Source organism: Camelus dromedarius, chromosome 9, assembly GCF_036321535.1.
Source record: "Camelus dromedarius isolate mCamDro1 chromosome 9, mCamDro1.pat, whole genome shotgun sequence".
NCBI lineage: Eukaryota > Metazoa > Chordata > Mammalia > Artiodactyla > Camelidae > Camelus > Camelus dromedarius.
Genome location: NC_087444.1, coordinates 3,469,575 through 3,485,617, shown reverse-complemented (window position 1 = coordinate 3,485,617; position 16,043 = coordinate 3,469,575). Strand labels below are relative to the sequence as shown.

The window sequence follows — 16,043 nt, the reverse complement described above, 5'->3', positions numbered from 1 at the left end:
AGAAACTTCAAAACAAAGAGCTGACTGCTCACGGAGGCAGCCGGGCCTGCAGCCCTCCCACACGGCGTCCTCAGTGTGCCAGGAGCAGGTAGGAGCCCCATGGCCTGGCTGGGCTCAGGAGAGCACTAGGGGACCAAGGCTCCAGCTGTGACTCTGCCCCAAGTCTCAGCGGCTTGGGGCAAACCCTTCGCCTCTCAGGCCTGTGAGTCCCGGGGCCTTTGAAGTGAAGCCTGCTCAGGTGCTGGCCAGGCCCTGGGAGGGGAGGCAGGAGAAAGGCTGGGCAATCTGAAAGGGCCTCATTTGGGCTCCACCCAGCCTCGACCTCAGCCCTGGGTCAGCCCGGCCCCAAATCCTCCTGCCTCATTCCCCAGACTCTCCTCACAGCGGACGTCAGTCTGGGTCACAGAGCGAAAACCTGACCAAGGCCCTTGCCGTTGATGCTTTTTACAAAAAAGCAAATCTAGGTCGTACCAGCCCCTGCCCTTTGAGGGGAAGGTCACAGGCCTCTTCACACCCCATTTCCCACCATGCAGGTTTTACATGGACCTTGTTTCTACCAAGACCGGGCAACAGCTGGCCCCACAGTGCTGGGCAAGGTCACCAGCCTGAGCGGCCCTCCCTGAGGCCGCTCTGGAGGCAAACCCAAGCCCCCTTCCCAAGGTGCTGCAGCTGCGAGGCTGCAGTTACAAGGAGGAGGGGCTCACGTCTATGCCCCCTGATGTCACTGAGCCGGGGGAACGGAGACAGTTTACTTGCCCTCTGCGCTGCTGAATGCGCAGCCTCGGGCATCCGTCAGACCTGGGCTCAAGTCTCAGTCCTGCCACTTTCTAATTACATGACTTTGGGCCAGTTACCAACCACTCTGCATCTCAGCTTCGAATCGGCCGAGTGGGGACAGAACGCTTACCGAGAAGGCCTACCTTGCAGGCCTGTCACGGGGATGAAATGAAACAACACCAAACACACAGCACAGGGCCTGTCTGGCTGCTTAGCCAATGTCAGCAACTGTTGACAGCCTGGAAATGTCTGGCAAGAGCAATGGGGCTTATGTTTTCCAAAGAATTTCGCCATGTGTCATGGTCAGGACCAAATCCTGACCCCCACGGCCCAGAGGCAGTCTTTCCCTGCCCCCCACTCACCCTGCCCCCTAGTTTCAATTACTTTTGATTAAACAACTGAGAATTGTAAACATGAAAATCTGCAGGCAGACTGGCCTGTTCCTGAGCACAGGGGCAGACCCAAACCCCAGGGGTCCCCACGGCTCAGACCTGCTGCGTCTTTCTGCCCCTGCAGCGGGCCCTGAGACCCAGGTGCCCAGCACAGGCTGCTGCCTCCTTGGCTGCAGTGCCTCCGACCCGGGCACTGACTCACGGTGGGACCTTCAGGATAGTTGCTTTTTAATCTCATGAAAAATCCCTGGGGCCTGCTTTGCAGAGGAGTGAGTACCAGGAAGCAGGGAGCGCTTTCTGGGATGCAGGATAACAGATGGCACCTGGGCCTGAGAGGCGGGTCCCCAGGTGCCTCTGCCAGCTCTGGGGCAATAGGCCTTTTTGTTCCATTTGGGTTGGCTTCACTTTCTTTCTCTTTTTTTTTTTTTTTTTTTTTAATAAAACCAAAGGATCAAGATGAGACAGGCAGTAGGGTTAAAAAAGGCGAATGCCCCAAATGTAAGTGAGCTTCACAGCCAAACTCTCCCTGAGCTGGTTAATGAATAAGCCAGTGATTAAGCTGCTCTAGCACATTCTATTCTGTAGCCCAGAAAGGATCCTTCCCACTAAGGGGGCCATAGACACTGGGTGAGTAGCTTCAGTCCCTGTCCAACTTCCCTGTGCCTGTGTCTGCTGTATGTGGTGGTAAGACGACCTCTGACCCCAAAGTCATTTCTGGGACACCACCTGGGCCAGAGAGGACCCAGAGACAAAGGGAGGCGTCTGGGGTCCTGTCTTACAGGATCGGCCCATGAGAGAGGGGTACTTGCCTGGCACCGTATCTCTTCAGCTGGTTCTCACAATAACCCCAGACTGCGGGACCTGCTATTGGGGCAAAGGTTTGGAGAAGTTAAGGGGCGTGCCCAGAAACTGGCAGAAGCAGGTCTTAAAGCCCACAGCCCGATGTGCGAGGCGATCACCTAGTACAGCCTTTGCCATTTTACTGCAAATGACAGATGCTGCAGTAGTCCCTAAAACTGGGAGGCTGGTGAGCAGCGGTGTTGCTTGGGAAGGCTCAGTGGAAAAGGGGGAGGCTTTGGACGGGTCCCGGGGAAGGAGGAGAGGCCAGGACCCCGGGTGCTGGGAAAGAGTCAGGCGTGTTCAGGAAGCAGGGCAAGACCAGGCCCAGAACTCGTTGTGGCAAAACGTGCTGACCTGCCTGCTGTGATGCTCCTTGTCTGTAGATTAAACCCTCCCTGAGCACGTGTAAGTGAGCGCTGCGAAAACATGTGTGGATTTTAGCACTCAGCACTCGGGACGAAAGCGCTGTGGGCAGGCGGGGTGTCGCCCCCACCGTGTCCTCAGCCAGCCTCTGCGGACATTCTGTGCCCCCCGCGAACCTGGGGCTTCGCAAACCGCGGTGGCTCATGACAACTTCCTCTATACAAGCTCTTTGAAAACCCATTTAGAAAGGAAGTTGCTCTTTCTTTGTGCTTTGGAAACTCTGCTGTGCAGATGGTTCCTGCAAGTTTAATTTCTTCACTGCTTAGCACTGAGAGAAAAATGTTTGTTTTTTGTTTTTACTAGATTTCTACAAATCAGATACATAATATTTCTCTTAAAATTGAGGTCATCTGGTCAAGATTCCGAACCAGACACATCGCAGGTTGCCCTGACACAACCAGAAAGGGCAGTCCCTGCCTGGTGGAGACCCCGGCTCCCTGTGTGAGAATGTCGAGTCCACTCGTCAGTCCCCAGCTCCCGGACCCCGTGAGTCTCTCCCTCCTCTTCAGGCCCTCGGCCCTGGCTCTGTGCCTCTCCTGAAATCTCTGCCCCCAGCCTCACATTACAGCTCTCTGGAACCAGGCCACCGTGCAGGAAACCCCTGGAGGTGAGGAGCATGCTTCGTCCACTCTTCCAACAAGTATGCCTTAATGCCTTCCACATGCCAAGCAGTTTGCTGGGCCCTGGGATACACCTGCCAGCAAGGCTGTCCTGGCAGCAAGCTTAACGGCACAGACTCCGGAGCTAGGCTGACAGGGCTGGAGTCCCAGCTCTGCCGTGCGCTAGCTGTGCGCCCCGGGCAAGCCCCGCAGCCCCAGCGCGCCTTAGTCTGCCCACGCGTGCAGTGGTGATACCAACGCCTACCTCCCAGCAGTGAGGGGATTGAGTGAGTCCACACCTAGTAACCAGCAAGTCTCCTGCATGTAAGCTAGTATTACAGGCTAGTGCTACGGAAACAGACTGATACAACAAAAGGCAAGCGGTCTCTACAGCAAGGGTGAGTGCAAGATGTTTTTGGAGGACACAAGAGGGGTGAATAAACCCAGACTTAGGAGGGCTTCCCAAAGGGGGCCACACTCTAAACAGAGGCTTAGAGAACCAGTTAACTGTAGTAAGGAGATATGAGGACAGGGAGAAGAATGTTCCAGACTGAGGGAACAGCACGTGGAAAGGTGGAGAGGCAAAAGTCCATGCTTTCTTTGGCAAGTTTGCTTCAAATTAAAAATAAAACAAAGCAATAAGTCAGTCACTGAGTAACAATTATTACAGAATTTGTAATGTGCCTTCTATCCATTGAACCATTAATGTACGAACTGCAAAGAATTCAGGCTCAAATCACAAAGAGCAAGGCTGAACTCAAGTCATCTTTGAAGGTTATACCAACAAGGTCACCATGGCTCACATGTTCTCTTTCTATTTTCTAGGAGACAAACATTGATGAGCCTCAAATTGTTATATTAATTGAATCATTTCTTGAGTGATTTCTGGTCTAAAAGCTCCCTAAGAGAAGACAGAAGACAGTCTCTGTTTTTCACTCCCCACACTGCTCCCAACACACCCTTCCACGTGGTAGGTATCCAGCAAATGCATTTTTTTCTTTTATCCTTTAATGCACTGAATTTTAGTTTGAATCCCAAAGTTTTCTAAACAAATGCTTTTTAAATGATAAGTTCTAAAATGAATCCTGCCAATACCCAGTGGTTCTCTTTCCACCCAACTCAGAGGAAAGCAAGTTTGGGCCTGCTTCTGGTCTCTTAGAGCAGGAAGCCAGTCTCCAAGATGACCTCACTGCAGAGCCGTGTTTTATAGTCAACTAGCAAATCTCGGCATGAACTGAGAATAAAAGTTGGAAAGACGATAAAAGTCCAAGTAAGCCAGCACTGTGCAGATCAGGTCAGTGCGGAGAACCAGCGGGACCCACGATTAGCTTTCAATTTTAAGGAAACTCAAGAGGGAGAAATCTTTCCGGCCAGTAATCATCCTTTTTCAGAAGACCAGCACAGCCTTTTCCTTAGTCGCAGGTGAGGAACTGTGGTTCCTAAGATAACAGAAGGAGGAAAGGGATTTTAAAACTCATCTAAGCCAGGGATTTTCAAACAGGTTTTGACTGAGGAACGCTTCATTCAAACTAAGTGTTACCAAGATGTATGAACACATGAAAACACACCAAGATGGAGCTGCTCTGCCTTAAGGCCAGGTCCAGGCCCCAGTTCCAGCTGCTGCCCCCTACCCCTGAGCACTTCTAAAACCACTCATGGTCACCTAACTACATTGGCCCTGCCATTGAGGCTGAGAAAAAATACTTGACTTGTCCAAGGTCATACAGAAGAGCCAGGATGAGTTCAAGGTCTACTTACTTATGCCAAATTCAGTGACCCTTCCACTGCCCTATGCAGACATAGGGAAAATGTGCTTACTACTGCAAAGGGGTGGCTGATGGCAAAGAGATGCAGCAGGAAAGGAGGACTGCCTATCAAATGCACAGAGGGACAGAGCAGGGCAAAGCCATGCGGTGACTACTAGCTGTTTGGGGGCTCCAAGATGCTGCTTAAATGACAAGACAGCATATCCCACCTTTCTGCTGGATTACCAGCGTGCCATGATCTTCTTGCGTGGTCAAGTCAGCAGACAGCAACTGCTCTCAGGTACTGGGCAGAGCAATACCAAAATGAGTAAGTCAGTCTGCCATCCCCAGTGCTCATGGTCTAGAACAGAAGACACACTGGAAACCCTAAGTAGAGAGAGTGTTAGGCTGCAGTCAGGGACCTGCCGGGCAGCTACAGAAGTAGAGGGAAGCAAGGACATCAGTTCACTGGGAGACTCCAAGAGGACCCAGAAGAACAGACACCCATGCAGGCTTTCCAAGGATGCGTTTGTCTCCAGGTAGACAGGACAGGGGAGGCATGTGGTTCAGAGAGAACAGAAACAGTTTTCAAAGCGTGGCAAATTTGCTCATTTACAGCTTAGAAAGACCCCCGAGGTGGCACTGTGGAAATCCACGGCGAGAGGCAGCTTCTGCAATGGTTGAACTGAGAGGACTAAGAGGAGGGATGGGAGACAACGGTGGTTTTCAGAAGGAAATTCAGCACGAGGAAGGGGAGCCATAAAGGGACAGGAGGGCTCCCCGGCTCCCACGGTTCTGGAGAACTGCTGGAAGGTGGTGCCGCACGTGACAAAAAAGAGCTCAGGTGGGGAAATGAGGAGCCAGCTTCTGCTGCCAGGAGTTCAAGGTGCTGGTGGGTCCTCCAAGAGGAGGTGTGTAGCGGGGAGATGGGTGTAGGGGTCTGATGGTGCACACAGCACAGGCTGGGCTTGTCCTCAGCTTTAATTTCTAAAGGAAAAGTCACAGCCTGTTTCCCCTGTGTGTCACAGAGCTTGTTTTAACCTTCAGCTCTGAGGGCTTTAATAAGGAGAATTCACTGAAAATTTGTGTTGGTTCTTTCCTTTTTCCCTAAGCTATCTAGTGGAATCCAAACCCTATCAGCTTTTACCACAAGTTAGCTGGCGAGTGCAGCCACACCCCAGACAAACTGGCTTCCTCTGTTCCATCTGAATTAAGAAACAAATTTCAGTAATAATAAAAACACATGACATAAAAATGTAGAGTGTATGTCCAGTTTAGCTTTGTCCCATCCATTCTTTCATGGAATAAAATTATCGCCATTTTTCAAGCAATAAAAGTAGCGTATGAAGAAGGTAAATGTACAGTCCCCAGGCCAGGGAGCCTGCAGTTGCTCAGAACTGAGTTAGGTACATGGTTAGCGGTCAGTCAATATGTCTCCACCAAGTAACTCATGGTACTGAGACACAACACGCCAAAGCATGGGCAATATTAAAAATAGAGAAAGGCTGAGACATCGAACATCAGCTCTAGGAGCTGATAATTAATTGGCTAGATAAGCCAGTACCAAAATGAAAATGTAAGGACAGATGTGACAAACATCAACAGAAATTAAATGTCCAAAAGTTCAGAGGTAAGAAATAGCAAGTTGGACCAGAGCAATGAGGAAGCGTTTCCTGGAAGAGAGGTGCTGTCTAAACTCAGTGTAAAAGGATGAGCTGGGTTTGGACAAGCAAATAAAGGAGAGGGCAGCTAGGATGGAGGGAAAGAATGGACTGAAAAAGTGATGCGGGTACCACCAGGTGTTTCAAGACTAGAAAAGAGGTGATTTGGGGTGGAGCAGAGGGTCCACACAAGACTGTGACCTAAGACAGGACCGGAGGGGGTCTGAGAGCCCTAATGCCTGTTGAACTTTATCAGGGAGGCCTTGGGCAATCCCAGAAGGGGTTCTCAGCAGAAAAGGACATGGGGCATCAGAGGGGTGGGAGTAGGGGGATATCCACACCGACTGCTAACCGATCATACCCCAGGGGAGAAGAGAGTGAGGGCAGGAGAGGAGCAGAGCAGAACAGAGCAGGGGTGCCTTTGTGAAGAAAGCCTGTGAGGTTGGCCTTGAAGACTGGGCTATTTGGGATGTTGAGATGGAAAGACAACGTCCTGGAGGCTGGAAATGTGGCACAGATGAGGAAAATTGCAAAGTCCAGCTGCCTTAAATGTAGGACGTGACTAGGAAGTCAGAGGCATGAGGCAAAAGGCAGACTGCAGGCACAAGTCGGGGCCTGCAGAGGACTGGCCTTTGCCCAGGAGGCAGTGAGAGTGTCTGGAAGTGGTTGATAAGGACACTTTCTGGATCAGAAGTCATGTGTGAGAACACTGAGTAATGACGGCTTAACAGTTGGCAACATTCCCAGCATTCCAGTTGAGTAGTGAGGATGGTCTGGAAGGATCCGGGAAGGGAATGCTCCGGAGGCTCAGCAGAGGGGTGGAGGGAGCCGGGCACGCGGCAGTGCCTGCCTCAGTGGGAACGTGGGCACCGGGAAGACTGGGAGTGAGGGACTGAGGGGCATCTCGGCGCATGACCTGAAAGTCTGAATGTGTTGTGGGAAGTTTTGGAGATTTTGAACAAACATTCTCACAGACCCTCTGCTTTTGTGAACTGTGAACTATGACCAAATAATGTTTATATCAATGCTCTCTGAACTTCCCGAGTACAAGGACCCACACCCACACCCACCGCCCCCCTAGACTACTTTCTGTGTCCTCTCTGCACACATGCTGAAGGTGCTCTGAGCACAGTAAGAACCTCTAAAAACACTCTTAAATTGTGAGGCATAGCATCTTTATAGAAAAAGTAAGTAAGGCACACTGGTGCAAGTTAAAGAATTATGCTAAAGAATCATACCCCTGTAAAATCTCCTCCAGGTCAGGAAATAAAATGTTGGCAGCACCCCAGAAGCCAGCTGTGTGCACCTCCCAATTCACAACCCCACTGTCACGCTCAGCAGTGGCCACACTCCTCAATTTTGTGACTACCATTTCCTTCCTTTACTTTCTACGCTTAATACCTGCATATGCATCCTCAAATTATAGCATAGTTTTGTCAATGTAAGTTAAATAAATCATGAGACCGAAATAAATAAAATTAAATTTAGAAACATGATAGTGTGCCACTGGGACAGACAACAGAGCAGTGGAAGAGAATTCAAAGACTAGAAACAGACTTAATCTACAGCAATCAAAACAGTATGGCATAAAAACAGACACATGGACCAATGGGATAGAACAGAGAGCCCAGAAATAAACTCACACATATATGGTCAATTAATTTAAAACAGAAGAGCCAAGAATATACAATGGAGAAAAGACAGTCTCTTCAATAAATGGTGTTGGGGAAACTGGACAGCCACATGCAAAAGAATGAAACTGGTCTACTGTCTTACGCCACACACAAAACCTAACTCAAAATGGATTAAAGATTTGAAAATAAGACTTAAAACCATAAAACTCCCAGAAGAAAACATAAGGAGTAAGCCCATTGACATCAGTCTTGATGATGAGTTTTTGGATCTGACTCTAAAAGCAAAGACAACAAAAGAAAAAAATCAACAACTGGGCCTACATCAAACTAAAAAGCTTTTGTACAGTAAAGGAAATCATCAATAAAATTAAAAGGCCGCCTGCTAAGTGGAAGAAAATATTTGCAAATCACTTATATAATAAGGGATTAATATCCAAAATATATAAGGAACTCATGGAACTCAATAGCAGGGGGAAAAAAAAAAGGAATCCACTTTAAAAATGGGCAGAAGATCTGAATAAACATTCTTCCAGAGAAGACGCACAGAGGGCCAACAGGCACATGAAAAGATGCTCAACGTCAATAATCAGCAGGGAAATGCAAATCACAACCTTACCTCATACCTGTTAGAATGGCTATTATCAAAAAGACAGGAAATAAAAAGTGTTGGTGAGGATATGGAGAAAAGGGAACACTTGTGTACTGTTAATAGGAATTTGATTGGTGAAACCGCCCGGGAAAACAGCATGAAGTTTCCTCAAAACATGAAAAATAGAACTACTGTATGTCCAGCAATTTCACTCCTGAATATTTATCCAAGGAAAATGAAAACACTAACTTGAAAAACTATACTTATCTTTATGTTTATTGCAACATTATTTACAATAACCAAGATATGAAAACAACCTAAGTGTTCATCCATGGATGAATGGACAAAGAAAATGGAGTAACATATATATATGTAATATATATGTGTATGTGTGTCACACACACACAACGGAATATCATTAGGTCATAAAAAAAGAATGAAATCCCGGCACTGTGACAACATGGATGGCATTATGTAAGTGAAATAAGGCAGACAAAGAAAGACAAATACCATATGATCTCATTATTTGTGGAATCTAAAACAAAACAAAACCAGGATCATAGATACAGAGAACAGATTGGGGGTTGCCAGAGGCAGCGTGTGGGGAGTGAGTCAAATGGGTAAAGGGGGTTAAAAGATACAAACTTCCAGTTATGAAACAAATACCATGCAGGTGTAATGCACAGCATGGTGAGTATAGTTAATAATACCGTATCACCTGCTTGAAAGTTGCTAAAAGAGTAGATCTTAAAAGTCCTCATCGCAAGAAAAAAAATTGTAACCATATATGGTGACAGATGTTAACTAGACTTATTGTAATGATCACTTCACAATATATATAAATATTGAATCATTATGTTGTACATCTGAAACTAAAATGTCAGTTATATCTCAATAAAAAAAATAGGCCCAAGTATGTGTATGAATTAGATGATTACTTAGCAGCACTATTTACAATAGCCGAGACATGGAAGCAACTTAAATGTTCAACAGATAAATGGATAAACATGTGGCACATATGCTCAGTGGTATACTACTCAGCCATAAAAAAGAGTGAAATAATGCCATTTGCAGTAACATGGATGGATCTAGAGATTATGATGCTAGGTAAAGTAAATCAGACAGAGAAGGACAAATATCGTATGATATCATTTAGATGTGGAATCTAAAATATGACACAAATGATCTTATTTAAAAACAGAAATAAGTTCACAAATGTAGAAAACAAACCTATGGTTACCAAAGGGGCACGGGGGTTGGGGAGGGATATATTAGAAGTCTGAGAGTAACATGTACAAATTACTCTATATAAAATAGATAAACAACAAGGTCCTGCTTTATAGCACAGGGAACTATATTCAATATCCTATAATAAGCCATAATGGAAAAGAAGATGAAAAAGAAAATGTATATATATGTATAAATGAATCATTTTGCTGTTCACCAGAATCTAACACAACGTTGTAAATCAACTATACTTAAATAAAAAGAGAATTAGCTGATAGGTATTTCATATCCTTTATCAAAACAGATTACAAATGGACTAAAGATTTACTGTAAAAATTGGAGCAATAAAAGTACTAGAAGAAAACAGATATTTATGGTATCTTGAGGTGGAAAGGCTTTTCTAAGGATAATACCAAAGGCTAAAGCCATAAAGGAAAAGAATGCCAGATTTGTCTACAAAGAAACACAAAGCTTCAGTAAATCAATAAACACAGGAGCCAAAACTAAAAAGAAAACATCAAAAAGGGGAAATTACATGTGACATCAGACTAACAAAGCAATTGTGTCCTTGGTTCTTACAAATCAGTAAGGAACTAAAACAGTGGAAAAGGGGCTGGGGCACTGTCTCAGTTAACTATTGCCGTAAACTTGATGAGTAATAAAGAGACCCAGAATTCTAGTGTGAAATGACACTTATTCTTAGTACGACACACAGGGCAACTCAGGTTGCTCGGGCTTGGGCTCGGCTGCAGGTGGGGTCCAGGTGCGTCCCCTGTGTTCCTCCCGCTTCTGGCGGCAGGCTGGCCAGGGCACGTGCTTCTCACAGGGGTGGCAGGGGACCAGCAAACACTCCCCACCCCCTAGGCACATTTCAGACCTTTAGTCACAAATCTTCTGCTGACACTTTATCAGCAGGTCACATGCCCAAGCCTCACCTTAGTTGGCTGTGTAAATAGATTCTGCTGCTAGTGGAAGGGAAGGTGATCAACACTTGACCGAGTGTGTGTGTCCCTCCCAGATTCATACGCTGAAATCTAACCCCCCCTCCCCCCCGCCCCGTGCTGGTGTGAGGAGGCAAGGCCTTCGGGAGGTGGCTGGGTCGTGAGGGCTCTGCCTTTATAAAAGGCCCAGAGAGCTCTCCTGCCCTCGGCCATGTGACTACGCAACAAGAAGAGGACGTCTGTAACAGGAAGCAGATCCTCACCAGACACTGAACCTGCCGGCGCCTTGGTCTTGGACCTCCCAGCTTCCAGAACTGTGAGAAATAAGCTCCACCCAGTCTGTGGCAATTTATTATAGAAGCCCAAATGGTCTAAGACAGCAGGTATCAATGGGGCTACTTGAAAAACGTGGACAAATGACCAATTAGCATGTGAAAAACAAGTGCAGCATTATTAACATGGAAAATGCAAGTTGAAACAAAAATACAGTATCCTTTGTGGCCTACCAGGTTGGCAATTGCAGACTAACGACATCTGGTGTCGGTGAGGATCAGAAGCAGGCGGCTCAGGACTCTGATGGAGGACTGTAAACTGGTGTCATCCTCCAGAGGGTGACTGCACGTTTATAACACGTAGTCCTATACCCTGCAACCTCACTTTTCTATTCTACAGTCTTACCAGTGTGACAGCCTAACAATGTGTCACAAGAATATGCAACACAAAGTACTCTGTAATAGCAAAACCTAGAAAGAGTCCTAAGCCCAACAATAAGGGACATTAACAGGACATAGAAATACGTGGCAAAAGCAGCATTTAGGAGACCTTTTTAAAACTGGAGATGACAAAAGAACTGAAACTAACCCACGTTTCAGGAAATACAGAGTTTTATGTTGTGCATATTTGTTGGCATTAAAAATACTCACAGAACAGTAAATAGAAACAGAGTATAAAACAATTCAAAAAGTATGATCAAGTTTTGCTTTAAAAATAAATGTATGTATTATATATGCAGCAAAAGTCTCGACAGTGATACACCAGAGACAATGGTGATTTTTGGAGGGTAGGATCATGGACTTCATTCTCTTTTCCACTTGTATATTTTCATCTTTCTATAATAAGTAGGCATTAATTTTGTCATAAGAAAAATGCAGTTTTAAAAATGTTAATGATGCTTAAAATAGTTTTAATAACGGGGATATTTGCTATAATATTAAGTTCAAAAAGGAAGATACACAGTTGTTGAGACAGTAAGAATAATAGTCATGTAAAAAAATAAGTGTTGAAAAAACCAAAGTAGATGCCTTTGAACAGTGTAAATGATTTTAAGTTATACTCTTTTTATAATTAAAAAATATTTTCTAAAGAAAAATGCTGGGCAAAATAATTTAGGATCCTTTAACAAATTGAATTGTCTCTGTAGTCAGATGTCAAAGAAAATACATACGCAAGACCCATGGTCCTCAAACTGCAGTGACTCCAGGAGGCACCCGGAAGTCTTGTTTAAAGGCCGCTTCCAGTCCCCCAAACCGAGATAACGCGGCAGGCGGCACAGCGCTGCCCGGCTGTGATTCCTGCGGCACAGCTGTAGTTGCTGGTCCCAAATAGCATAATGGGAATGTCTCAACACAGTATCTTCTAATACGGACAAATTTTTCATTGTCTCTCCAAGTATTATAATTCTGTTCCTCATTTTATCTTTGAATTTCAACCTTTGTGATAATGAGCATTTAAGACTTTGCTTTCTCAGTGGCCAGTTATTCAGAAAAGTTCTTCCTGGAGGGAGGGTATAGCTCAGTGGTAGAGTGCACGCTTAGCATGAGGTCCTGGGTTCAATCCCAGACCCTCTGTTTAAAAAGAAAAGAAAGAAAATTCTGTATTGGCCAGCTCTTGGGAAACAGCATCTTTCAGTTCAGTCCCTTCACTTCACAAATGAGGTTCTGACCCCAGAGAAAGTTTGCAGCTTGCCTGAGCCCCTCGCCTGCTCCCCGGGCTCCTCCTGATTCCCCAGCAACCCAGTTTTCTCCAGCCCCTTCAGCTTTTCAATGGTAATTTGTCGCTTAATGGCAAACATGTTATTCTGACTTTAGTCCACGCTCGTCTTGGGACGGAGACATCATCGGGAACAGACTCTAGACAGAATCTGGGTTTCCCCATTCCGCTGTGCGCTGACACCTACGCTACTGCCAACGTCCAGCGGTCCCCAAACCAACACGCCCTGGGTTAATAAAAGCCCAAAGCTGACTCAACTGTAGTCAGATTTTAAATATAACTTGTGCAGAATTAGCAAGTACTAGCAAGTTCTGAAAACATTTAAAGGTAATTTCTTTCATCATCTAGCATTTCCTCAGGAATTTTGGACGGCTCTTTGGAGAAGACAGCCAACATACCTTACAGTGTATGAAATGATGCACAGAAATAACCAAAACCAGTAAGTATAGTTTCCTTGCCAAAACTTTTAGAATCTTTGTCCTAATAGTCCTGTATTTTCTGAGTAAGCCATGCAAAAAAAAAAAAAGTAATTTATCTGTCTCTGTGACAGTTAACATTTATTGAGCTATATATGCCAGACATTATGCTAATAATTCTATATACAACATCTCACTTATGTAACAACTGAATGAGTTGGGTGCTAGCATTACCCTCATTTTATAGATGAGAAGACTGAGGCTTCGAGAGAATAAAAAGCTTACCCAAACACATGCTTCTGGCAAGTACTGGAGCCAAGGTTTGAACTGAGCTGGTCTGACACAACGTTCCTGCTCTCCTAACCATTCTGCTACGTGTTTCTCTGACTAGCTGTCATTTATCATTCATCTATCTGTCAATGAATATAATCGCAAAAAAGGGACATCAGAATTGAGTTTTTCCCTATTTTTAATCTTCTTAAAACTTTCCTGTTATGTTTTCATATAATAATTTTAAAATATGTGCGTCATACTTACGCATGTGATTTTTGTGGGTATAACTGCCAACTAAAGTTAGCACTTTGCCCAAATGTAGACACACTTGTATCAATGTATACTTAAGAATTTTAAAGTGATGTTTGTTTGCCAGAGATGAGAAAAAATGTTATATTACATTTTCAATGTAATAGTACATTTAAAATGTGATGATAAGAACAAGAATGGTATCAGTCAGGGTTCGACTGCAGTAAAAAGAAATCACTCTGTTAAAGAGAAGTTATTTAATACAGGAAGTTAAGTGCTTATAAAATTGAAGGCTGGACAAACCAGCTCTGGACTGGGCTTCTAGGGATAGCCCCCACAATGACACTGCTCAGCTGTCCTTCCAGGGGAGCTGCTCCTGCCCCACAGAAAGCAGGATGAGCAATCAGGAGGTTGTCACGGAGTTGCCATCGCTGTGGCCCAGGGATCAAAAAGTGGCTGTAACTGCCCTCTGACATCTGCAAAGCTGGGGATTGGACATCAGACCATGGCTGCAGCAAAATTCGACAGTTGACAATGCAGGAAGATTCTCTCCATCGTGCTTCTACCTTTGAAATCCAAAACCAGTACGTGAAATTTATGTAATGTAATTTGTACTTAGAACCAGAGCTGTAAGGACTCTGTGAATTCATTACAGTGTTGTGGGCTGTGTCATACAGGAAGACATCCCAGAAGGAATTTAGGGATTGAGTGGCAATTTAAGATTTCCACCGCAGAGCACGTTATCAGATAACACAGCACTGAATTCCCATGGCTGCGAGGCACTGTTGAGGCCCGCGGCAAACCGTCAGCTCGATCAATGGATGGCCGCCTCCAGTGCTTTATGAAGAGGTATGATTATTCAATGTTATTCAACATGCTCCATTGGAATCGCTACACAAACAGGGGCTAAGGGAAAAGAAACTTGGATTGCAGATTTTCTTAAATTGTCTACATCATCTCTTGCTAAAAGCTTGTTTGTCTCACGAGGTTACATACTGTCAACAGATATGAGAGAGCTGCCTTGATGAAATATGTTCTAAGGACAAAAAGATAAAACAGGAATTAGCAACATTTTTTTCTGTGTCAACAGAGACTAGAAAATAATTCAGCATAATAATATGGGGAAATGCTTATGATACCATATTAATTTTAAAAGGATGCAAAATTACATACAGCATGATCACAATATATCATAAAACAACAAAAATCTTACCGGTAATCAAAGAATAATGAGATGCCACTTATTACCCATCAGATTGGCAAAAATTAAAAAGACTGACAATATCCAGGGTTGGGGATTGTGGGAGGAAATGAATAGTCTCGTGCAATTTAGATTTGAGTGTAAATTGCCCAGAATTCTTGCCAAGTTGTCTGATATCAAAAGAATGGGTCTGACCTGCTTTGTGACGGTCAGCCAGGACTATGTGAAAGCCAGAGGGACTCTCAGGAAAGTTCTACCTTCTAAAAATTAACTCTACACAGCCTCATTAAAAACCTGCTCACTCTCGGTGGAAGTAACTCAACCCTAGATCTCCTCTTCCCAGTAATGGAAAAACATAACAGTAGAAGCTATCATGGTGCAACTCAAGTGCACAATGCCTGGGCATAGCAACGAACAAATTATAGGCACTGTTATAAAGATTGCCAATCTCCCATACGCTTCATCACAATATTCTTTTATTTTCTTCATAGCCTTAAATATTAATTGAAATCATTTTAAAGTTTTATATATATACATATATGTCTTTTGTACTGAAATTAGGGCCCTCTATCTTGCAGAGACACCCCATTCCCTTGGAGAAGTTCTTAGATGACACATTAGATATTCACCAAGACTTCCTGAATGACTGAATAAATGCTACCTATGCCATTAATTTTCCAGGGAGGTTGTGGTCCTGCGCAGGATAAAGTTTGTGAATGACGGAGTCTACCTCCCTTTTTCTAGCAGGCATAACCCATTTGAAATTGCCTATCCTGCCTGCTTTCTTAGAAATGGTGTTTTCCCCTCCTTTGCCTAGACCCCTCAGCAGCATAATGGGGCAGGAGGAGGTGAGGCCAGGGTTGGAGGATGGAGAAAAAAGAATTGCTTGGGGGCCTTTTCTCCCCCTAGGCTCCAGCTGTTATAGTAATAGCTTAGCAGGGTGAGGACGATTTATCTGGATGATCGTGACCTCAGAGAATAACAAAATGTGACACTCATCCCAGCTCTGAAACAAATCAGAAACAGCACTCACTCATTCATCCATTCAACAGATACTGACTGAGCACCTACCACATACCAGGCACTT

At 44.9% G+C, this 16,043-nt stretch overlaps 1 long non-coding RNA gene across 3 annotated transcripts; it reads left to right on the top strand.

Moving 5' to 3' along the window:
• Positions 1–1,747: 1,747 nt before the first annotated feature.
• LOC135321992 (uncharacterized) lies at positions 1,748–15,669 on the top strand. 3 transcript variants are annotated; one of them, XR_010382174.1, is made up of 5 exons: positions 1,748–1,796; positions 2,736–3,039; positions 3,857–4,001; positions 13,166–13,256; positions 14,109–15,669. It is a non-coding gene; the product is annotated as an uncharacterized LOC135321992 (long non-coding RNA). The 3 variants fall into 3 exon arrangements; XR_010382173.1 differs by lacking the exon at positions 14,109–15,669 and adding an exon at positions 13,481–14,007; XR_010382175.1 differs by lacking the exons at positions 13,166–13,256; positions 14,109–15,669 and adding exons at positions 4,155–4,453; positions 5,395–6,034.
• Positions 15,670–16,043: the final 374 nt, after the last annotated feature.